At 38.2% G+C, this 27,334-nt stretch overlaps 1 protein-coding gene across 2 annotated transcripts in view; it reads right to left on the bottom strand.

Annotated features, from left to right (window-relative positions):
- Window positions 1-27,334, bottom strand: part of tspan4a (tetraspanin 4a) — a 308,346-nt gene that overhangs the window by 268,465 nt on the left and 12,547 nt on the right. Inside the window, exon 3 of one of the 2 annotated variants that reach the window (XM_074667195.1) lies at window positions 8,619-8,720. The exons of the other annotated variant lie outside the window; for it this stretch is intronic. The gene's annotated coding sequence lies outside the window, so the exon portion shown is untranslated. The remainder of the gene's footprint in view (window positions 1-8,618; window positions 8,721-27,334) is intronic. 2 annotated transcript variants of the gene reach the window in all.

The raw sequence follows: 27,334 nt of genomic DNA, 5'->3' as shown, positions 1-27,334 counted from the left end.
CAGCTCCAACCTGGTCTATTCTCGGCAGAAAGCGGAGTGCACCCTCCGCAGCTGAAATTTGGTGACAGGCACACATGTGCGCACATGTCAACAAAGCCTCAGAGGCAGATTTCCAGAGTGTCAGGTACATTTTAATGCAATAAACAATCACAGCAATCACTATTTAATGTAACCGTCTGAACCAGCGTATACATTTATATCTATATTAACTGTCCCGTCACATCTGATGTCAGATTAAAGCCGTTTGTCATAATGGAAAGTTAACCTGACGGCAGCTGGAAGTTTGATGCACATCTTACAATTAAACAATAAACAGCCTTAACATCTGATACTGAGTATATCTGGCTCCTGTCATTTCATTTAATTCAAAGAAAAGAGGGAGAGAAAAGACGAAGAAAAAAGAGACAAAATAAATGTATGTCACTCAGGATTTACCTGTGATTTCCCATATTTCTCTGTTTTAGTCTTTATTTTTAACCTGATCTAAAAAGATGGAGAACATTATTGTAAGGAGGATGAGGCGAAGACACTGGGAGAGTATACAGTATATCACTAAAGGTACGCACGATTTAAGCACAAGTTTGTGCGTACGCACTGTTCATGAATGAGGCCCATTGTGAGCAAAGTGGTTGATTTTAAGTTGATTTTTTTTTTTTATTTTATATCTTAATTTTTTAATTGTTTGAGGTTGTGTTAGGTGTTGCAGTGTTCAGGCACATGACAAATTTGTAATCCCGCAAAACTATCAATATACTGAACTTCCATGTCACATGATTCTGGCTGTTGTTTTTATTTCTTTGTTTGATTGTTTATTGCCACGTGTGGTCCCATGGTCCTACTGACGGCCCAGTGGCTGGGGCCACGGTTCGCCACTGATTCATACCAACACTCACTTCAGGAAAGACAAACTGTTCCCAACAAAAAAAGACAGAAATATTGATAGAAAAATAAATTTAAAATGTAAAATGAATGTAATGTATAATCTTTGTCTTTGCAGCATCACCTCCTCCAAACTTTAAAGTCCCTGAACATCTGCTCCAGTCTTTAACTCCTCCAAAGCCTATTCTGTGTTGGTTTTTGTGTTCCCTTTATATCTGTTTTCTTCAGTTTAGTCAAGGTCTTCCTCACTCTGCAGCTCCTTTGTATGTTAAAAAAAAAAAAAACTGTCACTAATTTTGAAAAAACTTTGCTCTTTCTCATCTCGTCTCTGTCGCTAACTGTAGTCAACCTCAGGTTAAAGCCGTCTCCTCTTCTCTCTCCTTCTCTTTTCCTGATGCTGTGGAACAAAAAAACAAATCTGATCATTTCAGCGCCACATGCGTGAGCTCATGCCTGTGAGACGTGCTGAAATCTGATTTGTGCAGCCCGGCAGAAAGCCCTGTGTTTAATCAGAGGCAAAAAATCAGATCAACCTATTATATCGGATTTGAGGAAATCCATTTCTGCATGCCGTCTTTGTTTCTGGACCGAAACGCATGAAACATCCAAAGTGAATCTGAGGCTTTAAATCGAGTGTCTGATCGTCAAAGTCATTACACAGACAGGAGGCGTCACCGCCAACATGTGCTCTGTGTGTGTGTGTGTGTGTGTGCCACAGCACATTCAGAGTGTGTCCCATCAGCAGCTTTGATTATCTCACACACACAGTTATGATTTTATGTCTGGGAGTGTTTGAACTCTCTGACAAATGGTTGGAGGCGTAATGAGATGCTGCGACTTCTCTGAATTTATTGCATATCCATTTATCTGAATATGCGCATAATGCACTGGATCTAATCATGTGCATTCGCTCCAGTCAATGTCGTGTAATTTCCTTGAATTCACTGAGCATATAGTAATAAACAGGCGTCGCATTTCAAATAAATCCACCGTTTCATTTATTCAGACAGACCCGCACCGGCTCGGAAACACACTGAGACATCTGTCCTCCCTCATTCGCAGCATTAAGAGAGTTTCACATCAAAACAAGAGGAGCAGCACGGCTGAACTCCCCGTGTGAGTAATCTCATCAGAGGAGCGTTCATACAGGTGGCTGCGTGGAGGAAAACCTGCCTGATCCATGAGACGCAGAGCAGCAGAGAGATAACCAGCCAAAAGTCCCAGGAGCTGAGATGTAACAGCTCAGATCAGGACGCGTTGTTTCATACAATAGTGCGTCTTTGTGTGTGTGTGAGTGTGTGAGTGTGTGTGTGTGCTCCATCTTATCCTCAAGGTCCATCGTGTTCTCCTGAGGCTGTCAATAGAGTTTAAAGTACACGCTCACATCTGCAGCCGTCAGAGTCTCAAGGCCGTTTTATTACACCTGACAGTCTGCGCAGTGCGGAGACGCTAACGTTTGCTAACGTTACAATCACATCATGGATCAGGCACGTGCTCCTGTTTTCAACCTGTGGGGATACCTCAGCACAAGGGTGTTCAACCTGGGGCTCTGGAGCCTCATGCGGCCCTTTGACTCCTTTGCAGTGGTTCCATGTAGCTTTAAGAAATATTACTGACATAAAGTGTTTTTATTTTTCTTACAGAGGGTATTGATGATTAAAGACACTGACACTTTGTAGGACATGAAAGGTATACACTATCAAATTTAATTATCTTTTCAAAAATTATGGTATTTTGCAAATTGATCACATTTAATTCTCCATTTGAACATTTTGAAAATTTAAAAATTGTTTGACACTTTTGCAAATTTTTGTTATTTAAATTACTTTTTTTTTTTTTTTAATTTATTTTTTTAAATCCTTGAAAATTTTTAATAAAAAATGTCAATCTTTTAAAATAAGGGAACTTTAAATAATGGTTTGCAATTTTTTTGAAATCTAATTTTTTTTGCAAATTAACTTAATTTCATTTTTTATTTTCTTTGCAAATTCTTAAGATTTAAATGTATTTGTGAATTTTGTCTATTTTGGAAGTTTTTTAAATTGGAGGATTTTTTAAGGGTTTTGCAAATTTTTGCAAATTTACTTAATTTAAATTTTTTTTCTAATTCTTAAAATTTCAATGCATTTCTAAAATTTTGTAAAATTTTGCAATTTTTTGAAAACTTTTTGCAATTTCTGAATTTTTTTAAATTGGAGGATTTTATAAAGTGTTTTTCAAATTTTTGAAATTTAAATATTTATACAAATTAACTTAATTTCATCTTAATTTTTTGGCATTTTCTTAAAGTTTCAATTTGTTAGTGATTTTTGAAAATTTTTGCAACTTTTTGAAGTTAATTTGCAATTTCAGAATTTTTTTGAATTGGAGATTTTTTTTGAGTGTTTTGCAAATTTTTGAAATTTAAATATTTTTGCAAATGTACTTAATTTCATCTTATTTTTATTTATTCATTTATTTTGCAAATTCTTAACATGTCAATTTTTTTTTTACTTTTTGCAATTTCTAAACTTTTTCAATTAATTTTCACAAAAATAGGTAAAATCTAAGGCATCACGTGTAGAATTTTATAAATTTGAACATTTTGCCTTTCAGATAATAAACCACAGATTTTACAATTTTTAAAACATTCTACACTGTTTGGTCTTTTTTGTAAAGATAAAGTAGATTTTGTGTCTCCTGAATGACTTTAGCTGAGTTAAGTGAAAATGGCTCCTATCAAAGTGAAAGTTGCAGACCCCTGGTTTAGCACCTTACATCTCACAGACTCACGGCCGTCTGTGGAGCAGGATTTGAGTTACTTTCTGTGTCCCCTGTGAGAAGGAGTGACACGGCGGAGGTGGATTACGCTCAGTCAGGAGAGCGGCTGCAGAGCGACGGCACCAAACGTTTTAATGAACCTGTTTACAGGAATAAAACTGAAGAATCCTCTTCAGATACACAAAGCGTGTTCTCACACTGACTGTAAAACAAGATTGTTGGGGACTATTCATAATTTGATAAAACCTTTAGCAATTATTTGATTGTGTTTCCATGGAGACGTTACACAACCAGATGAGAGATGGTGTCTGATCCTTATCGGAAAGTCAGGAGAACAAACAGAGAACATAACATCGCAGCTGACAGATCAAATGAGACAGAGTGTTAATTGTTTGTTTGCATGTTAATCAATGGATTATGAGCATCTGCTGACACATGGTCTGCTTATTGCACACACCGATTCTGAGAAAGGAGGGAAGTGGCCAACAGGGAGCCGTTAACCTGGCAAAACATGTTTTACATTCAAATTAAGAAATGATTAGACAGCCAAATGTGAAATGTGTTGCATCTAAAGGCGATGAGTGAGAGGAGGTGTGTTATAAAATAAAAGATAAGACTTCCTATCTGACAGAGGAACATCTTGAGCATACGTTTATCACTTTTATTTAAGAGCAGTCAAATCAATCATCCTTACAGAGGGGGCATTATGCTTTCCCGTATTACAAAGAATTAAAAGGAACAATGCAGGATGCCTGTAATAACATGCATGCAGGTTTTCAAACTGTTACATATTTACATGTGGTGGAAATCTCTGAATCTATCTTTAAACTGCCTAACATGATCTAAAAAAGTCACAAGATCTTCGCGAGATTTGCCAAAACGTGGAATTAGGATCTCCTAACTGTTCCTTGATGCACTGGAAGCCTGGGCCTTAAAGGTCCCATATTCTGCAAAAATCACTTTATTAAGTCTTTTAGTGAAATGTGTGGGTCTTTGTCTTTCCTCCCAGCCCACAAAATGTGATATTTAATGACCAAACCTGTTCTTAGTAGAGCTCGTTAATGTAAAATCCTGACCTAAAACCAGCTGTTTGGATTTTGGGGATTTGCCGACTTCAGCGATTCCCTTTTTTGACCAATCAGGAGCAAGTCTGACCTGATTGGTCCATCGAAGCAGATACCCCCAAACCCCCTCCCTGCTGCTGCTCCAGCAGCCATCACTGCTCTGTTTTTGGCTGTAATCAGCCACATAGCTCCATGCTCAAGCTTCCCATCTCAGAAGAAGACAGACTAAGTGGCTAGAGTTCATTTATCAGGAAATGTTCCAGCTACACTCAGTAAAACTGAGCATGTGTGTGCTAGTCACTTCACGGCCGACTGCTTTTCCAACTTTGGACAGTCCAACAGAGGGCTAGCCAATAGACTGGTCCTGAATCCAGGCGCATTACCAACCATCCTCCAACAAACCTGGGACCCTGGAAATGTGAGTATTTTAAATGCTGTGTGCTGTGGAGCAGATGGAAGAGCTTTTCCTCAGTGTCCCCCCTGTCTCTGTGTTAGCTTCAGGATGCTAACTTTAGCTGCTGTTAGACTGTTGTTTTAGCCTGTAATGTTACGGTAAACCAGCTTCTCTGTTTTCTAAACATTGTGCACTCGGAGCTCGTGGCGCCGCTCTCAGTGACGTGGAAGAGCGGGGCGGTATCAGCGGTGGCTCATTTACATATGAAGGCCACGCCCACTAAATCAGAGCGTTCTGAACAGAGGGGCTATGAGAGCCTGGAAACAATGCTGCTGTGCTTGATTTATTGGCTTTTTGGATTGATTTTTGGGGTGCTGATTTGATTTAAACTGTGATTCTTGGATATTTCAGATTTTTGCAATTTTTAGTTTGCTTGGACCAAGTGAAAAAGTTGAACGATGATGATGATGATATCCACAGACTGAGAGTCAGTTTTTAGGATTTATTCAGAGGATCTGAAATCTTAACATTTTTCCAACTCAGCTTAAAAACAAAGACTGAAATAAAAGATTTAAATTTGAAAAAAGAAAATAAGAATTTAAAATTGTTAAACAAAAAATCCTGATTCTTCCACTCATCAATTGTTTTCTCTCGCCCCTACTAGAGAGTGCTGGCCAATCAGAGGACGGTGGTTTGTAGGGTGGGGGGCCTTAAAGAGACAGAAACTAAAACAAAATGTTTCAGACAGAAGCTGAAATAAAGGTTTGCTAAAAGAGAGATAAATCATGTAAAGATACAAAAAAAACATGACCACGCTTTAACTCAGCGTCCATGTTTGTTTCCAGCTTTGAAAACCAGAGAAGTCTGTTCCTGACACACACTGAGTGTTTTTCCAGCAGCACCAGTGAGGGACTCATGTTTGTTGTTTCATGATTAAGTTAAACAGTGTTCAGCTCTCAACGCTCACATCTGACCAAAGATAATTACAAACTGGATTTTTGTTTTAGCCTGATGGGTTTTAATTAGCCCTGCGGTTACCGACTGATGTGATCCATCAGCGGTATCGATGGTCTCCACGAACAGCGACATTTGAAAGACGGCAGGCTGAGAAATGAGCATGGAGCCACTCGGGTTAGTTTGTGTTTTTCAGAGTCCTCTATTGGTCGACTGTTCGCTGTTTTGTTCAGGAAAAACTTTTTCTCTGAGATTATTAAAAACTCCCTCTGTTTTACACACTTCTCATTATTTTACAAGGAATTATTTCTTAATCCTGGGACAGAAACTTTAATCATCCTATTTTTTTATCAGTCAACTCATATGTATATATCTGTATGCATATCTGTATCAGTCATGTATATGTATATGCATATGTATATATAGTAGTGCTGTCAGGCGATTAAAAAAATTAATCTAATTAATTACAGGATTTGTAATTAATTAATCTAATTAATCACATTTTAATCTCATATCTGCTTAAGGTCCCAAAATAAAGAATTTGAATTCTAGGACATTAAAATTACATTAAAAGACATTAAAAACCTTTAAAAACAAGGTGGGAATATATACAACACATGTTTAGGTACCCTGAGGCATAAGGAACACATGAAAAAAGGTTTATGGTTCTATCTTTACAAAATCTACACAGTTCTGCACCTAAGATAAGCTGATTTGATTTTTAGGACGGTTTTTTGCTTCTGTTCACATTTTTATTCGATGTGGACTCAATTTTCTCTGCAATATGAACGTCTATACTTCTATGAGGTCAGGAGAACCAGGGCTAAAGGCTAAAAACTGTGAGAAACTAAGTACAAAACACTTAATTCAAGTCTTGGATCAAAGAAAAGTGAAGTATTCTCAGTTTAACATGCTCTGAACACACAAACTGTTGCTGATTGGTGCAGAGCAGCCCCAAGCTGAAACATGACACCAGGAAGATGGAAGGAAATTTTTAAAGAATTCTTTAGATTTAAATACAGGACGAATATCGATCATTCAGGGCTTGTTTGATGCAGTAAAGAGTGTAGAATAATCTGTTTTTTACAGAATTGAGCAAACGGTTGATTTTCTGCAGATTTTCAAAAAGGACGTGTGAATAAACGAGATGTGGACCCACTCTCGCTTCCCCCAGGTCTAAAGCATGTTGCTGACGTCAGGTGTGATACATTCAGGGACCGTCAGAAATTTGAAAATCTGACGAGAACACCACTTTTTTCATGTAGGACAAACGGTTTGTAAATGCTAGACATTTGAAAATAAGTGTGTCTTTGAACGCCCCGCGGGTTTTGGATCCAGATTAATCTGCGTTATTTTTTATAATGCGTTAATTTGCGGTGTAATTAATTAAGCTAATTAACGCGTTAAAATGACAGCCCTAATATATATATATTGTATATATTTTAAGGCAATCAATAATCATTAAATGAAATACTGATGCATGTTTGGTTTTGCAAATTTTACAATTATGCATTCTCATCCTTTTTTTCGATTGTAAATTTAATCGTCAGAGTAATCGATTACTAAAATAATCGTTAGCTGCAGCCCTTCAACAAACCATCCTCTAACTCTTACACCAAACCTTTGTTTGGCGTTTGCCGCTGACGCTCTCTGCTCCTCAGACTCCTCTGGATGTCTGAGCCGTTCGACTTCTTTGCTCCACATCACGCTGACAGGAACCTCACATCCTGTTACACGAGTTTCTTTCTCACTCAAAGACGTCTCACTTGTTCACACTTCCTGAGTAAATCTGTGCTTTGAGCAGCGCCTGCTCCGAGCTCCTGATCCACACGGGTCAGCTGTTTAACAGCGGCCAGTCTGCTGTGGTTAATAACTTGCTCCAATAGACAGAGGGGATTGATCATTGCATGCCTGCAAATAGTATCTGAATGCAATTACATGTTTCATTGAACAGAATCATTTTCCTTTGAGGAGTCTGTGAGCGAGCACAAAGCACCTGATTGGTTGTTGCCGTCGTAAAAAGAGTGAGAAACATCAAACAGGCTTTCATATCTGCCACACATGTTGCTGTGCTCCTGATAACCAGCAATCAGCAGCTATTATAACAGCTGCTGCTATCTGCTATGCCAAGGAACACAATAGATATTCTTAGGCTGTCTTTCAAGTGCACAGGACGCCTCCGTAGCCAATTATTAGCCCGGCTGTTAGCTGTGAATTTGTTATGTGAGAAGACAGGAGTGTTTCATTGTGAGGGAGGTAGGTGGCTTTGTGATTGCACGGTTTGTTAAAAGAGATTAAAATACAGCAAACAAAAGCGTGACTGATGTGAGAATCATAAAGTGAGCGGTGCACGACTGCGCTGAGGAAGGAAACAATGGCTTAAGCTGCGTGTTTGTCAAACTTTCAAAGCCTGAGTGAAGGAGGTAAAAAAGGATAACAATGGTGGATACTTCTGAGGAGCGGCTCAGCGTTCAGATGATTTATGGGAGCTGTTCGTTTCTTTGTCACCAAGCGGCAGGACTTTACCACAGGTTTGGAAGATTTTGATTCAAGTGTTTAGATCTCACCTCTTCAGAAAATGGATGGTGCTTCCTTGGTTCTGCAAAAGTGAAGCCAAAATAGTCCACTGGATGGGCGCTGTGGTCCGGTCACGTTTTTCACATTTGGTCCTGAGAAAGTGGAATTAATGACAGTCAGTGAGCGGGCTCAGACTGAGGAACTACTGAACCCAAAACATCTCTGCAAAGGAGACGAAGAGCAGCATTCTGTCCTGCAATCAAGACACCAGCAGAGTTAGTGAAACAGGTTTAAATAAGCCAGACTCTGATTTTAAAGAAGGGAGGCAGGAATCTTGTCTTAGTTTCTAATTTGCATGACCACCTGTTCACCAAACATCCCCATCCCATCATAGGTTTTTTTGTTGTTGTTGTTTGTTTGATTATTTTTATTTATTTATTTTGGGGGATCTTTTGTTTTGTTTTGTGTTTCAAAGTGTTTTGTTTTGTTTCTGTTGGTTGTTTATTTTTTTGTTTTTTTGTCATTTTGATTTGACTTTCTGTTTATATTTTTTTTTGTTTTGGTTCAGTTTTTGTTTTTGTTTTATTTGTTTTTGCTGATTTATGTTTCCTTTTTTGTTGTTTTGTTGACTTTGTTTTGTTTTTTTGTTGATTTTGTTTCTGTTTTGGTTTGGATTTTGTTTTGTTGACTTTGTTTTGTTTTTGTTGTTTTTGTTTTTACTTGTTTTGTTTAGTTTTATTGTTTTTGTCTACTTTGTTGAGTTTTGTTGTTTTTGTTTTGTTGAAATTGTTCAGTTTTTTGTTTATTTCTCTTTTTTTTTGTTTTGTTAGTTTAGTTTTTTCTGTTGCTTGGCTTTTGCTGTTATTGTTGTTTTTGTTCACTTTCTTGGTTGTTTTGTTTAGTTTTTTGTTATTTTTGCTGTCTTTGTTTTGTTTTGTGTTGTTGTTTCATTGAACTTGCTTAGTTTTTTGTTGTTGTTTTTTGTTTTGTTTTTTTTGTTTTAAGTTTTGTTGTTTCTGTTGCTTAGTTCTTGTTTCTGTTGACTTTGTTTTTTGCTTGTTTTGGTTTAGTCTTGTTGTTTTTGTTTTGTTGAATTTGTTCAGTTTTTTGTTTGCTCTTTTTATGTTTGTTTTGTCTAGTTTTGTTTTTTTTTCTGTTGCTTGGCTGTTGCTGTAATTGTTGTTTTTGTTTTAAACTTTTTTGTTGTTTTGTTAAGTTTTTTGTTGTTTTTGTTTTCTTTGTTTTGTTTTGTTGTTGTTTTGTTGAATTTGTTGACTTTTTGTTGTTTTTGTTCAGTTTGTTTTTTGTTTTGTTTAGTTTTGTTGTTTCTGTTGCTTAGTTTTTGTTGCATTGGTTTTAGTTTTGTTTTCTTCTTAGTTGTTTGTTGTTTCGTTTGCTGTTGTTTGTTTGGTTTTAAGTCCTAACTTTTTACTCACTCAAAGTATTCTTATGAGACCTTTTTTCAGACACCGTGCATCATGTTATAAATTCTCTTTGACGTATTAAACCTCAGTCTGATGTTTTCATAAATTTTCTTATTATTTTTCGTTATTATCTTCACTTTCTCTGTCTGAACTGAATGAACCTTTTCAATCCAAAACCTGACTCATACAAAATTAATCCGTCCAATTAAAGGATGAACACCTCTCTGTTCCTTCTCCAGACAAAATGTTCATTACAAACCTATTACATAATGTTTCTTTTCTCTTTCAGAGCAGCTCAGTAATTCTTCTGAGAAGGCTGAGCGCTGTAATTCATCGAGCTGAGTCACACATTTTTGTGCCACTATTTTCAGCTTCAGTGTATTTCATGTTTACTATTCTGGTGAGATTAGAAGGCGGATGACAAATGTTTGGTTGGCACCTCATGAAGCACAATCTGCATGAATGGTATGAAAGAAAATGTTGTTCAATGCTGTGTTAGTTCAGAGACACTTTAAACAGTTTCTGTCAAACTCCGGCTGCTCTGACGGACGTTTTTGTCTTTTAAATTGAAGAAAGAGTTCCTCACATAAGAAATATTTCAAAGCTGAACATAATTACCATTATAAAACAGCTAAAAAAGCTACATAAAAGAGTGTGCAGAGTGAGGCTAATATTAGCCTAGCTAGCTCCACCAGCCTTGAATTTTTGCAGGTTTACAGCCACAAATCTGAGCATAATAACCTTAAATCTGTTTCTGTTGATAATAATTTATGTTTATTTATTTACTCTTCGTAATGAGTCCACATTTGGTCATAACTTCAGCCTGAAACCAACTTTTTCATTCACAAATTAAAAGCTGAATTTAGAATATCAGCTGTTGATATTGTTTATTTGCAGTCAAACCTGGTTAACTGAGGTTGGATAAACATTTCATAACAGCCGCAGACGCCACTGGTGTTTCTGTGTAAATTGTGACCATAGACTGTAAAAAAAAGGACGTCATCTTGTTCAGCTCCCCCTGGTGGCTGGTTGCAGTATAGGTTAAAAAATCCATCTCTCCAGTCATTCCAGATGGGCTGTGGTCAAACTTTAAAAAATTAATCCACCTGGTAGAAATGTTTCTCACGTCTGATTGTTGTGGTGATTTGAAGATATCATTTTGCTGTCTTGTATCCAAGTCCTCTTTTTTCTGAGAAGTTTCATTTTCACTAGTTATAAGAGGTTAAAAACTAGGCTTTATGTAAGGTTTAACGATGATTGACAGCTGACGTTTTTGTGTATTTTTTGGGGGATTGTTAAATATGTCATAAGGAAGGGCCAAAAAGAGGTTCAACTCTCCAAAGAATGGCTACGCCTGTGATGGGGGGATTTTGGCTTCACAATCATACAATGGTAAATGGCAGCGCCACCGATCGCTGACACATTCGGCTGAGAGTCCCCAGTTAGCACGGTCACTCTTTGCTCCAAAACACCTGAAGCTCTGTAACAGTCATAACTGGATAGAAGTTGACTCTATGGTGTAGTATTGTTTCTAACTGACCACAGAACAACCAGACGTTTTCATGCTGCTAACAGTTACAGTAACTCTGAGTCTAAGTGAATGAAGCTAAATGCTACTAAACACATGCACATCTTTGTGATGACATAGGTTGTAGATGGGGTTTATTTCTTCTGTTTCCGTTTATAATCAGACAGCACAAAACTTCACATTAACTTTCCAGATCAAAATACTGCAAAACTGCACCACACCATGACATACTCCCCTCTGTGCTTGTTTACATCCAGGTAGTAGAGCATCAAAGAATAAATGCAGTAGCTCTTAGCTTGAGCAACAGCCCTGGCTAGTGGCAGGTGGCAGAGGATAGTCAGAAGAGTACTCAACGAGCCAAGGACCACCCTAGAAAGACTTGGAGGCAGCAGGTATAATTGTTACAGAGAAAACAATAGACAATGCACTCCACCACCATGGCCTCTATGGACGCTCAGCCTGCGAGACTCTATTCCTCAAGAAAAGGCATGTTGAAGCTGGTTTAAAGTTTGCTAAACAGCATCTTGACAAGCCTGTAGAATACTGGGAGAATGTTGTCTGGTCAGATGAGACCAAAACTGAACTTTTGGGCTGTCATACTACAGACCATGTTTGGAGGAGAAATGGCTCTGCACATCAGCCAAAAAACACTACACCAACAGTGAAGTTTGGAGGTGGAAGCATCATGGCATGGGGTTGTTTCATCAAATAAATGTGATGAGAAAAAAGCTGACACATTCAATACTTATTTTCTCCACTGTAAAAATTAATGGTTTGTTCAATCAACTCATGATTCTGGTGCTGACATTTGAGGGTGATGATGTTAAATCATTTTGTCCGTCAAACCAAAACCTTCTTTCTTCACACTCCTCCTCACCAGCTGCTGTCTGACACCTGACCAGCTCCAACAAAGAGAGAGTCTTCTCTTTGTCTGTTTCAGTGAAGGAAAAGATGAAAAGGGAGTAAAGAGAAACACGACAGTAGAGTCGGTCAATGCAACCACGACAATGTGAAGCAAATTTTCTCCATGAGAAATTGATGAATTTTCTTTGGAAACTTTTGCATGTTTATTTCTGACTCATCTGATGGAGACTTGAATCTTCAGCTCTTTCAGTTTTCACTTTCTGAGCCTGAACATGAGGATCACTGAGGATCTGTGCATCCAGCGTTCTCATAGAAAGCTCATAATGCCCCCGGTGGCCAACAACAGAACTGCAAGCGTGCACTCATGCACTTCATTATCTTTCCAGCCGTTTAGCTTTACTTTGTCGACTCCATTTAGAGGTCAGAACAAGTCAAAAACATCTCTCTTTGAAACGACTCTTACAAAATAAAAGTGGCATTAATGGAGCCTTAGTTTTATATTTTATAACAGCAGGATCCTCGCCTTTTGTTTTTAAGTTCTGACACGCTTTGGAGGCTATTATCTATTCTTTTTGAAGCACTTATGAATAAAATCTGTTGGCTGCAATCATGACAATCTGGTAATAGCTTGTAATATGCAAACAGTTCAAGGTTAAGACAAAAATATTACAGCCTGGACAGAAAAAGTCAACACGCCGCGGCTCGTCTTGCTGAATAATTCATGAGGGAATTATCAGGTTATTGCTGCAGGATCTGCTTTACTACGCTGTTTGCTTTTGAGCCCAGAGTTTGGCTGCTGATGAATGATGAATCTCCTGAAATGAGGAGTGAAAAGTCCAGAGAGGAAGAGGAGGAAGAGGAGAAACTGGAACACGTCTCTGTCAGTGGTCTCTGAGCCGCCGAGCCTCTGTCAACAACTCTCTCCAAACTTTCCTGTAACGTATCCTCCACCCGAGGAAGCAAACACGAGCAGCGCCGGGTAACGTATTCCCCCTGACTTCCGACAGCTTTGTTTCCATGGTTACTAATCCGCAGGCTGTGGCAGTAAAGAAGTACCTTGTGAACTTCTCAGTGAGAACAAGTCGCTGTGGACCGCTGAGTGGCGGGCTGTGAATGTTAATGATATCACACAGGCCGAGATAAGAGCACAACAAACGAGACAGTTTTGTCCTCCGTCACTTTCCCCTCGTGTGTTTGTTTAGAAGTATTTCAGACCCACTTCACCCGACGTGGTCTTTCTTTAAACGCCACGCAGCGTTTCTCTATGCATGGACGGATGATGGGCCTCGGGCACAGACACGCCAGGCCCCTCGTGTCTCTTCGTGGTCACTTCAGAGTCGCTGTGTTTCTCTTTGTGGTTGTTTTGTGTCTCTTTGGAGTCATCTGGTGTTTCCCTCTGTAGCTCCTCTGTATACGCTGCCTGTCCCTTTATAGAGACACATATATCCTGCTCTAATTCAGACTGTGAGTCTGTGTGCGGTGGTTCGATGAGGAGTTAAGGTGTCTCTGGTTGGTACGAATGTCTTTGTGAACCTTTAGTTTCCAACATGAGTCTGAGTTTGCTCCAGGTTTCTGGAAGTTTTTCCTAAAAACTGTGACTTGCTAAATGCTGCAGATCACTCTGCACATGATGGGATACGATGAGGCGCCTCTTCTTTTCTTGATGTTGGGTCTTTGTTAAAGGCTTTACAAAGACTTTCTAAGTGATCCTGAAATAGTCTTACTGTTATTTCTTTGTCTGTGCATAATCCAGGATTTTAAACGAGATCGTTAGTTTATAAAGTTTGCATGTGGTCATTTTTTTACCAATAGCACTGCACTACCTTGTCGATAAGCATCCTGGGAAAAATTGTTTCGAAGAAACAAAAGCAAACCTTAGTAAGAGTCACGTCCCTACCACAGTGGGTGCTAGTGCTCATGGGAAACAGAGTCTTTTTCCCAGCAAAACACTGCTGATTCAAGCCCAGAGGTCTGCTACCTTTACTTTCATTGGAGCCATCTCACCTGGATTGAAGTCATTCAGGAGTCACAAAATCTACTTTATCTTCACCATAAACACAAAAACAGTGCATTAAGTTCTGCAAATATTAACTTTAGTCAATAATTGTCCAAATGTTACATATTTGTGTTATAGAACTGTACATGTGATGTCTGTTTTTTCATTTTTCATACAGTTGCAAATATTGCCAAAAAGAAACAAAAAATGTAATATAAGTCTTATAAATTTGCAAAATTGAACACACTTCAGAATTTTTTTCAAAAATTTTGAAATTTCAAAAACTTTTCAAGAGTCAAATTCTGAAAAAGTGCAAAAATTGCCCAAAATGTCATTAATTAGTAAAAAAAAAATCTAAAATTTGCAAAATTTTTCAATAGAGTGATTTTCTAAAAAAGTGCAATAATTGCCCAAAATTTCATAAATTTGTTAAAAAAAAAAGGTAATTTCAAAAAATTTCTTTATTTTTGTAATTGTAAAATATAGAATTTGAGTAATTTGTTTAAATTTCAAACAAATTTTAAAATTGTTCAAAAGAAATAAAATTCTAAAAATGTGCAAAAATCGCCCAAAATGTCATAAATTTATAAAATAAAATAAAATTAAAAAAAAATAAAATAAAAAAGTACTTTCAAAAAAATTCTACATTTTAATAACTGTTAAATTTCAAATTTTGCTAAATCTTTAAAAATACAGAATTTGGATAATTTGTTAAAATTTGCAGAAATTAGAAAAAAGATTAAAATTAGCAAAATATTCAAAAATATGTTTATTTTTCTAAATTTGAAATAAAAGAAAAATTTAAAAAATTGTAATTAAAAAAAATTGCAGAAAGTTTGTTTTTTATTTAATGCAAAAATCCCAGAAAAAAACTGAAAGCTTTATTGACTGATGTGATACATATTCAGTTTTTAAAAAAAGTTAAGACATGATTTTATTTAGTGTCAGTCTTTAATCATCAATACCCTTTGTAAGAAAAATAACAATTCTTTATTTCAATAATTTTTTTAAAGCTATAGGAGCCACTGCAAAGGAGTCATAGGGCTGCATTAGGCTCCAGAGCCACAGGTTGAAGACCCTTGGTCTAGCCAAAGACTTCTCACTAAACTTCTTTATGGTGAGTTCACGTCGTCGTCTGGTTGTTTTGTCTCTTTCTTTTTTGATTATTTACATTTTGTCGTTGTTGTGTTTCCATTGGAAGAAACACACTTAGTTTTGTTTAGTTTTCTTATTGAGATTTAGATTCTTTGTTCATTTTTCAATCAAAACTTTGTCATTTTTTTATGTTTTTGCCAAAACCATCAGTCTTTCAGTGAAGCTTTGTCTCCTGCAGCCTTAGTTTGTGAGTTATTTATTTGTTTTTATGATTGTTGTACCTTTTGTTTCTTTTCTGCATCTCTTCTCAGGGAACGTACGCCTGCATGTGGTTGTTTTCTGTCCCTTTCAGGTGTAAACTGTTCGTCCTGTCACAAAGACAGAGACTTCCTGTTCTCTATTTGGCTTTGTTGGTTCAGTTTGGGTCTCTGTGGTGTTTTATCGTCATTTTATATCTTTCAGAGTGTTGATCTGTTTGTTGTGAGTCTTAATGACCGTTCTGTGTCTTTAAAATCAATTTAAACTCTCAGGTCTGTCGTCTTTTCCTTCCTGTGTGCTTATTTATTTTCTAATCAGTCATTTTTATTCTCTTTATGATCACTCTGCTTCTCTGGGATCCTTCTGGGTGTCTGTGCAGTCGTTTTAAAACTCTTTTTCTTTGTGTTTCTTTGTCATGATTGATTTCTTATTTTGATTGTAAGCTTCCCTGATGTCTTATTTCCTGCCTTTGCTGTCAGCTGCTGTTGTTTTCTATGTTTATTCATTTTCCATCACTTTATTCTCATCTTGGATGTTCTTTTTTAATTGTTTTTCATCTCTTTTCTGTCATTTCCATTCTTCATAATGGTGTCTTTGTTCATTTTATGCTTTATAAGGTATTTTTTAATCTCTTTTGATCATTTTGTGTTTCTTTCTTGTTGGTTTTTGTATCACTGAAGATATTTTATACTTTCTTCTCGTGTTTTTTCATCCCTTTTGTGGACCTTGAGGTATTTTTTAAATCTCTATTTTGTAACTTTATGTTTCTCTATAGTCAGTTTTATCTATGTCAGGTCATCTTATGCTTCTTTAAGGTCTTTTTTGAATAGTTTAGCCTCACTACGTGCCTTTTATGGTGGTTTTACTTCTCTCTGAGGTCGTCTTATTCTTCTCTCAGCTCTTTCAGATTTTTCTGTTTCTCCATTTGTTTGACAGAAGTTGTTTCCCACAGATGTTCAGGGGCCATTGGACACTTCAGCCCCTGGGTTTGTGCCCACAGAGCAGTCGTACAGCCCGTCCTGTAAACGAGACGATGAACAAAGCTGGTATGTAAGTGAGAGCGTTGCTGTAGTTTTGGCCGGGACGAAGCCGACTGTGCAAAGGGCAAAGTAATCACAGCAGCACAGTCCTCTACATGAGGGTTGATTACAGTGCTGGAAATTATCGCTAACAGGGGCTAATGATGTGTGTCATTAGCCCCTGTGAGCTGATTGGAGATATAATTAGATGAATCATCCCAAAATGGCACGAAGATGAGCTGGTACATTGTTTAATTTTCTGAGTGTGGAGCTGATTCAGAAAAAAAAGAAGATATAGCAAATCAAGAAAAAGTACTGATGAGAGCTGCTGAAGAGAAAAATGCTGGTTTTAAACAAAGCAGCTGTCATATCAACAACAACAACAAATACAACGATGCAGGATGAAGCTGTTAGGCATTTTTAAAATCAGGATTTTGTTACTGAACTGGGAAAAAAATCAGCCTTAAAGATGACCGCTCTACTTCACCTCCTACAACATCAACAGCCCACCAACTTTCCATGTACCTGTGGCTAACCTCAAGTCAAGGTAAAAAAAATACCTTTTTTGTCTTTAAAAAAGAACACTAAAAGAATTACAAAAAAACTAATCTGGAAGAAAAAACAGATTTTAATTCTGTGTGGATGGATTCATTTTACTGACAACGTGCTGGATTAATATACATGATTAATATGTGGTAAGATATTAGCAAAGAAGAAAAAATCTGAAGTTGAGAAAAATAATCAGATTTAAGTATTCTTAACATAAACTTAAACATTTTTGCAAGTGTATTTAATTCCATTTTCTTTTTGAATATTTTTTTAATTTAAAAACAACAAAAAAATGATGAGTTAAGCAAAATAACCAATACAGGTGTCCACATTCAAGTTAATTTTAAAAATGTTTGCAAATTATAAAAAATTTCATTTTCTTTTTTCATTTTTCTTTTTTATTTTAAAATTGTTTAAAAATTCTTGCAAATTTTTTTTTTTAATTTCAAAATTTTTTTAAATTTGATATTCTTTTCAAACTTTTTGAAAATGTACTTGATTTTTTTTTGTGTAATTTTTAAAATTCCAATGTATTTGAGACATTTGTTATATTTGTTTATATTATTTATATTTGTTTATATTTATACTTTTTGAATTTTCTTTTAAATTTAAGAATTGTTTGTAATTCTTGCAAATTTTTTGAATTTCAAAAATGTTAAAAATTTAATATTTTTTTCAATTTTTTGGCATATGTCCATTATTTTAATTTTTTTTTCTTTTTGGAATTTCAATGTATTTGAGATTTTTGTTAAGTTTTGCATCTTTTTAATATACATATATGTATATATATATATATATATTGTAGAAATGTTTGTTATTCTTGCAATTTAAAAAAAATAAATAAATTTGAATTTGTTTTCTTTTCAGTTTTTGGCAAATGTACTTAATTTCAATTTTTATTTTTTGTCATTTTTTTAACTTCAATGTATCTGAGATTTTTGTTACATTTTGCAACTTTTTGATTTTTCTTTTGAATTTCTGAAACGTTAAATTTTTTCTTCACAAATTTATTTAAAAACAAAAAACAAAGACACCACATGTAGATTTCTGTTAATTTGGACAACTTCTCTTTTAAATAATTAATCACTACGTTTTCCTATGAATAGAATTTATACATTTTTTTGTCTTTACTGTGAAGATAAAGTACATTTTGTGGCTCCTGAATGACTTTAATCCAGGTGAGCTGAGGAAAAATGGCTCCTACGAAAGTAAAAGTTGCAGACCTCTGTTGTAGATTATTTCTAAAAGTTCAAACCCGCTCATTTTTCGAGAGTAAATGTGAAAAGTATTTGCTTTCAGCTGCACAGGTTATCTAAATGTTAACAGAGGACTGAAAAATAAAGCTCTGAAAAGCTTCATGGTGAAAAATGAGTCAAAGACTCACGGAGCTCGTGATCAAGTTTGTCTTCATCCTTTTTGCCTGAAAAACTTCAAGATTCTCTGCGACATGAATTAACTTGTCAACCTGTGTTCACTTCAAACACCGGGACACGGCCGAAAATAAAACACAACTTTACATGCTCCAATGGACTGCAGCACAATGAGGCACCATGACAGGTCCCAGCCAGCGGGCATAGCAGGGAAAATCTCACAAATGGTCCAAAGGGGTCAAAGACTCAGAGCAAAGCGAGCGTTAGAAACGAAATGTTAAAAAGTGCACAGCAGGTGGCATCATTAGGAAAAGAAAACCACAGCCACACGACGTCTTTTCAGGAGAAACTTTGAGAGGAGGCTGGACGAGGCCGGGGAGGTCAGACAGCAGATCACACACAGACGCAAAGAGTCACTTTGATGCTGGACAGAAACGTGACCAAAGGGCAGCAAACATTTTGTTTCTGAGCTGTGGAGACTTCATAAAGCTCCAGCTGCACGCATGAAGCCTGCAGACGGCGGAGCAGGGGATGAAAGCGGCTGAAAGCAGGAGGCAAAGCTGTAGTAACGAGCGTCTGAATATGAAAGTCGTTCTCCGAGCTCGGAGAAGCGTGCATACTGTAAACACTGTGGGTGTCTGAAGCGTGGACGCGTGGTACGACTCTCACAGCGCTGATGAACGCAGACGGCTCCAAAGATAGCTCCTCCTTCAGAGTCGTCCAAGGACACGCTGCGAGGTTTGTTATTTCACAGTCAAAGTTTATTTCACAGGACATCTGAGCCTTTTCTCTGCAGGTCCAGGTCCTGTGAGGAGTGGAACAGGTGTAAAAATGTTTAAAATGTTTCCAGGAGTTCATTAACCTCTGTCTAGATTTAAAAACTGAACTTTTACATCAGAAACATTTGCATGATGATGTTTAAAGGTGCATTACTGCCACCTACTGGGCCACAGCTGTCTCCAATACTCCAACGCTAACATTTCCAAACTTTTTCAAAGAGGGCCAGCAGCTCTTACTGACATTTTTATTAACCCTGGAGCTCACCTGTCCCTCAGGTGTCTCTGATCCCTGATGATCAGAGCTAAGTTTTCTGCAGTGTTACACAAACTCTGCTTCAGACCAAAGAACATCTTCTCCATTAGGGGGCGCTATGGGGGGAAATATGTCAGGACGGTTTCATGGCAGAATCAGGATCTGGATTTGATCAGGATTGGTTTTCAGATTCAGACGATTTTAACCTCAAACAACATTTTTAGACCCAAATATTTTTCTTGTTGAGGAGGCAAATAAAAATGCATGGAAGTGCATGCAAACCATCTAAAATGCCAATGACTTTCAAATTAAAACAAACCGTGTCCAAACCAGATCGTATTTAACTTGACCATGGCAAGAAACTGATATCATGAACACGGCCAGACCAGGAGTCAACAGGATGAGGATTTGCAGCTAAAGCAAGAACCAGGAAATGCTTTAAAAAGGATTGGGAAGAGCGGGAACTCCTTCAAAGAAATGAATGAAATGGGGCGCAGTGCAAACTCTGCAAGGTTAAGCTAACATATCACTAGTCGTCAACACCTATGCACATCCATGCGAGAGCAAGGCATGTAGCAGAAAGCGCGGCGCTGTTTGCAGATCAACAGTCAATGGTCAGCTTCGTCACCCAAGAGAGCATAACAGTTCTCTTCATCTTTGTCTTAATGTAATGTTGGCATGTGGGTGGGTGGTGGCGGTGGAGGCTTGCGGGGGGATCTTCGAGTAATCCTCAAATAGTTGCAAGCAAATCTCGAACAGCTCTTTTGCTTGAAATGCCCACCCCAAACATGTACACTGAAGATTTTCTGCCTCCTTCTGGCCTCGATGACCTCAGCCGCTTGTGAGTAACACTGTGCCGGTTTGCGCCTGCCTTTCAAACTCACTAAATATAGACACAAAAACATAGACCACCAGTTTCAGGTTTGTTAAATCACACTGCTGGTGCCAAATGATCACATTGTTACTCCACTGCGCCAATTCTACTTTTGTGCGTTAATGTGGTGATAAATATTCTTTTTTTTCATAATAAAATCTCAAAGTTTTTCAATTTAACATATTTATTTCTCAATATATGAACTTGTAATGCTGTGTTCATGTCCAGTAGGAAAACCGGCTACTCTTCCACTCCCTCACAGTCACAATGATGCGTTTAGGTACCAGAATATGGTATCATTTGATTGTTTCAAGTTTCTAAAAAATAAGTCTTATAAGCTTTTGTCGTCTGCTGCTGTCTGGTCTACTGAGAAAACTGCACAGCCAATTCTACGATTATTTTAAAATGATTAATCAGGCGATTTTTTTTTTTCGATTAATCAACTAATTTGAAGATTAATTGGATAATTAGTCAAATGATTTTTGTTCGGCTGTATCTCAAATAAATGCTAAAAAATTCTTAATAGTATTGTTATGATTGTGAGTCATCTTTGTTTGTTTGTTTGTTTGTTGCGCAGATAGAGAACAGCTGTTGAGTTTTGTTCCTCTCTGTCCTCCTCTTCTTTCCTGTTCTCCTCTTTGCCGCTCTCCTGCAGGTGGGGCCTGTGATTGGCTGAGAGGTTTGGGGACGCACCAGCTCATGATTGGAGGAGGACGCTACGTGGCGGAGAGCGGTTAGCTGGAGTCTGAGGACGGGGTTTTCAAAGGGGGCTCCAGCAGTTCGGACACCGGCACTCCTGCCTCACCACCGCCATTCATCTGAAGCTGTGTTTGAGTCTTGTAAATGTGTGTGTGCTCTTTTTGAGCATAGATATTTGACTTCTTGTCAAGTTTTGAATCCTAAAATTGCACTCTTGGTAAGTATGGAAGGGGATGGGGAGGGTGATTAGTTTTCTCCTGTTTTTGCATTCAGGGAGTCAGTCCCAGGTTTTTTGTTTTCTTTTACTGTAGAACTAGGTAAGTTATTTTGATTTATCAGAGTGATTTTGTTTTTTTCTTCGTTCTTTTGCTGTTTCTCCCTGAGGTAACCCGGGGAAGGAAAACCCTTAAAAGAGAATTAAATTTTAGTTAAAGGACTGTGTGTTTCCTTTCTCTGTTCCTGTGATGCTGTGGTGGTGAGACAGGACAGGTCACTTTATGTTATTTCCCAGTGCCCCTAGACTGGGTCGTAACAGTATACTTTATAAAACAAAACTGTTTTGCACAGCAAACTAAAAAAGATGTGGACTAATATTGTAAAAATAAAAAAAGGCCAGCCTTTTTGCTGTTACAGTCCAACAAAAATCAAAATTACAAAAACATTAAAAATGCAATGCAAAAACAAACACTGTGCCGTGCACAATACAAAATTTCCTGAGTGTTTAACGATATTAAAAACATAGTTTTTGTTTTGGGTAACCCGCGTGTGTAGCAGCACGTCAACGCCAAAGACTTGCTGTCATCGACAGGCCTAATTTACTGTATTATTATCTAGGGATGTCCCGATATTACATTTTCACTTCCGATACGATACCGATACTGCAGCATTGAGTATTGGCTGATACCAATATAATTCCGATACGATATCAGCATTAAACATGCATACTTTTATTACTTATTTTGTAGTATGTCTGTCATGTTAGAAAAGGCTTGATTAAGTGATATTATTCAAACAAAGAACAGTAATCAGCAACAGTAGCTATGAGGAAAAACTGACTCATTTATTATTAACCATGGGTAACAGAAATTTTAACATTAAACATAAAAAATACTAATGGTTGAATAAAATAAAGAATAAATTAGAAAACCCAGAAAATAACCTAAATAAATCAAATAAAAACAGCAGGAGCAGAGTCTGGAATGGACTGCTTATATCGGAGATTTTAGATGAATTCCGATACGATACCGATATTCGTTTTTTGCTGATATCGGACCGATGTCAGATATCAATATCGGACTGGGACACCTCTATTATTATCACTCCTATCAGTTAGCACACAATGTTAGCACCATAGACTGTAAAAAAATGGACGTCCGCTTGCTCGGCTCGAAGTGAGGTCTCCACTAAAACTGCTCCCCCTGGTGGCTGGCTGCAGTACAGGTAAAAAAAAAAAACCATCTCCCCAGTCATTCCAGATGGGCTGTGGTCAAACTTTAAAAAATTAATCCACCTGGTAGAAATGTTTCTCACGTCTGATTGTTGTGGTGATTTGAAGATATCATTTGGCTGTCTTGTATCCAAGTCCTCTTTTTTTCTGAAAAGTTTAGTTTTCATTAGTTATACGAGGTTAAAAACGAGGCTTTACGTAACGTTTACGATGATTAACAGCTGACGTTCTCGTGTATTTTTTCGGAGATCGTAAAATATGTCTGGAGGTAGAGTCAAGAAGTGATTAGACTCTCGAAAGAAAAAAATAATTTTATTTTTGTCACTTGGCTCCACTCAGATTCTCCCAGAATCCCTCACAGTCTCTACTGCACAGACTCTGGCTCCTGACTCCAACATCTGCAAGTCTACCTTTAAAGCAACAGTTTAACACCTGAGATTATCTGCAGTTTGGCAGATATCTCTTCTCCAGGGCATCCTGAAATTATTCAAACCCAAAGTTTATTCAGATTTATAAAAGTTTCTGTGTGTCGGAGAAAACAGATATTTGACTTCATGTTGGAAGAAGCAACAGCAGCAGATCATGTCTTCAGCTTTCCTTTCAGAAAGTGCACAGGAAGCCAGTCATAGCGCAGAATAGAGAGGCTTCAGTCTGAGGAAGTGTAAGTGTTTGAGTTGCTGAGCCAAGGCCTGAATGAATCTCATTCAAAGTGTCTGCACTGACTCAAAGATCGCTGCTCGCACAGACTCCCTGTCGGCTTCATTTAAATATTCAACAGGAAACAGAAAAAAAAAAGACCCACATCCAAATGGGACAAACAAACAAACAGAAACACGTCTGAGAGGAGCTGAGGCTGTAATTTCAGCCTCTGTGTTTGCATGGGATAATGTTTTCTAACAGAACAAGTGAGAAAAACAAGAAAAACTGAAGCTGTGATGCATTTTTCATTATAAGGTATTCTGCGTCAGCTGTCGACAACAAATCTCAATTTGCTTTGTATTCAGCGCCGGCCCCGCTGCAGGACGTCGCAGGGTTTGGAAACTTTCACAAGGCATTGTACTTCAAATGTAGCCAACAGACGCTCTCCGTTTTAAAGTCATGAAAATTGATTTTCACTCTGAGGCTATACCATGATCCGCGCCCAGGGAGCCAGCCTCTATAAAGTTAGACTAAATCCATTAAGATCAGCAAAGAGCGGCCACGACCGGCTGCCAGAAACGAATGCAAATGAGAGTGGAGCTCTTACTTTGAGGCGTTTCACTCAGAGCAGCCGGCTCGGACGCAACTTTGGGAAAATGTAATCATAGTGAGAAACAGAGCGCAGAGGGACGAAGCTTTGTGAGAATCCCCGACCGGAAAGAAAAGATAGTTTTAACCGTGCAAACAGAAACGCATGGGACATATTTTGACTCTGTGGGAAGTCTGCGTGGTGGAGGAGCTTCTCATGCAATGCAAAATTACACGTTATGTAAAGATTAGTCTGCAGCTGCACCACAGAGAGGGCTAAAACAGACGACATAAAGAATTTAAGTGCTCGCTGCTATTTTTACCTTCAAAGGAGTCTAAACAAAAGATTAAATGGAATATATAACCGAGCGTGTCAGCCAGGAGCCGTAAATGATGGTGGACGGAGATGCTGGGTGTGAAGGAGTAAACCCGGCCTTGTAGTTTCTCTGTGTTAAACTGGGCGTGAGACTGGGAGTCAGCTGCAGTGAGAGAGTGTGGTCATGGTTTGTGGTTTTCATCTCAGCAGAGCTCCCAACGAGGAGGAACGCAGCAGAGGGGACAAAATAGACCCTTCAAAACGAGGGAGGCCCTGCAGGAGCCTTCAGCATCCAGACGGGACGGACGGAAACAGGAAGCAACCGCAGCGTGACAGCAAGTATGTGTGGTTAGGTGCAAATTATTGTCACTGTGACAATGGATGTCAAACACACTCTGCTTCTTTCACCTTTCTCACCGCAGAGGACAGAACAACAACAACACAGACAGACATATAGGGGTCTTCAGGGCTGATACCAAAACCAATCATCACTAGTCAAGGACATGAATAACTTTATACATTGGTGCTGTCAGGCGATTTAAAAAATTTATCTAATCAATTACAGGATTTGTAATTAATTAATCGAATTAATCGCATTTTAATCCCATATCTGCTTAAAGTGATACTCTGGGATGGAACAAGTTGGGTCCTATCACAAGGTTTAGGGCAGAAATTACCCCTACAGCAGTGTTTTTGTGCAGCAGAAGCCCAGAGCGCACGCACCAAACACCCCCTCCCTGCTCCTCTGCAGGTTTCCTCTGCACTCAGACGGGGCCATATTTTACTTGACCAAAAACACAAATAAACGGACTCCCACCGAAAAAAAAATCTGATATCAGTCTGCATTCACGCTTTATTTAGAGAATTTTCAGCGTGTTACTTTCACACAAAAACACCGTTAAATAAGGCTCTAGTTCCCATTGTGTCGTAAAACGGCGCTACCTCCGCTGCAGAGCCACAGCTGGCTACGAGGCGCTCGCTGCTTAGTGTATCAGTCCACGCGCGGCGTGCCAGATATAAACAAACGCAGGTAGTCTGCCAGGACGAAGAGACACCATGACTAGAGGTGATGCCGATGCCGATGCTTTCCAAATTTGGGCAGCCGATGCCGATATACATAGCCGATTTTCCAATTTGATATTCAGGCCGATTGTTAAATAAATATATATTTATCACATTTTTGTGAAACGCAGCAATTTCTGAACAACTAAAAGAAATCTATTACAATAAGTCGTGTCCAGTCCTCTGAACATTTATTCAGCTTTCAAAACAATGACATATTTTGTCTGAGTAAACACACAATGTAACAAGCAGTAGTAAACATTCACACTCTTCTTAAAATGTCAAAAAAGAAATTTAAACTTATTAATATAATTTGAACAAAAGTATGTAATGTATCCAAGTGGTTCCACAAGTTTGAGGTGCTCATCTTTTTTGTGCCTGATCAAAAATTGCGTCATTTTATACAACGGATCAAAAATCGGCTTTTTAAAAGAAAATACGGCCGATGGCCGATAGAGACATGTCCAAATATCGGCCCGATATTTTGGCCGGCCGATATATTGGTCTACCTCTAACGATGAGAACTAGAGCCTTATTTAGCGGTGTTTTTGTGTGAAAGTAACACGCTGAAAATTCTCTAAATAAAGTGTGAATGCAGACCAATATCAGAGTTTTTCGGTGGGAGTCCGTTTATTTGTGTTTTTGGTCAAGTAAAATATGGCCCCGTCTGAGTGCAGAGGAAACCTGCAGAGGAGCAGGGAGGGGGTGTTTGGTGCGAGCGCTCTGGGCTTCTGCTGCACAAAAACACTGCTGTAGGGGTAATTTCTGCCCTAAACCTTGTGATAGGACCCAACTTTTTCCATCCCGGAGGATCACCTTAAGGTCCCCAAATAAAGAATCTGAATTCAAGGACATTAGAAAACTGACGAATCAAATGAATACACAAAGAAGAGAAGGCTATTTTTAAAATGTCCATGATCACTGCCAGTGAAGTCTATAGACTTATTGCAATGTTTACTGCGCCTTAAGTAATGATGTTTTTCAGCAGGGGGGAGCCGGGAGCTTGTCGATCAAAATCCTGCTCGATAACTACTGTGGGGGAGAGCGGTGCTCTCTTTGGACGAGAGCTCAGCATGGATATGAGGAGAAGATGTGAGATAGAGACTTAATGAGACGCTGCAAGTCAGAAAAGTTCAGGCAGCTCACGCTCCAACTGAGGATGTGTCGCTGTAGTTCAGAGAGAAAGAGCAGCGCCATCGTGAGAAAAGACGATGGGGATCATGGCAGGGATCAAAGGATGGAGTGCCCGAGATGAACGCGATCAAAAAAAGTTTGTTTTGTCTGTTTTTTGGATGAAAAAAAAGAAGAGAGACATAAAAGAAAAGAGTCCACTCTTCTTAGGTAGTTTTGGTGTTAACACAGTCTTAGTCCTGGGTTGGACTCCCCTTTTTCCTACAGAACTGCCTGAATCCTTGGTGGCATAGATTCAAGATGTCTAAATGCAGTGAGTTGCTGCCATGTGATTGGCTGAAATTTGCGTTAATGAGCAGTTGGACAGGTGGGCCTGAAGTTTTTTTCAAAATGCCAAATATCAGGCCAATTATGGGTCTATCACCCCAAAGGAAAAGGTCCTTTTCACATCCACTCATCGTGTTTACATTGATATGTTAGTCGAAGTGATGTGATACTTTGTTTTTACAGTGACCTCCCTTTAAACCAACATAAAACAGGTTTCATGGCTCGTTTCTGACAGATTTAGAAACAGTATCAGCTGTTTTTTCTGAAGGTGTTGCCTCTGGTTCGCTTTCAGTCCATCAGGATGAATTTCACATTCTTGTCTCTTAAAAGCTGAAGTGTCAGCTGTACTGGCTGACTTCCTGTGGTCTGAGGTTTCTCTTTATGATAGCTGTATCCTTTCCATTAAAGACGCGTGGGTGCATCCTTCTCTGTAGTGTTTTTTAAAAACAAGCTGTCAGCTTTCAGATGTTTTTTCATGTCTCTGCTTTTAATCTCTGCTCATCAACGACCCTCAGTGTTCAGCCTTCAGATGATCCAGCTCCTCTCAC

Source organism: Halichoeres trimaculatus, unplaced genomic scaffold (genome assembly GCF_033239565.1).
Source record: "Halichoeres trimaculatus isolate MK-OKI-2021-1 unplaced genomic scaffold, fHalTri1.1 fHalTri1_scaffold_3, whole genome shotgun sequence".
NCBI classification, from domain to species: domain Eukaryota; kingdom Metazoa; phylum Chordata; class Actinopteri; order Labriformes; family Labridae; genus Halichoeres; species Halichoeres trimaculatus.
This window is presented reverse-complemented; position numbering and strand designations above follow the sequence as displayed.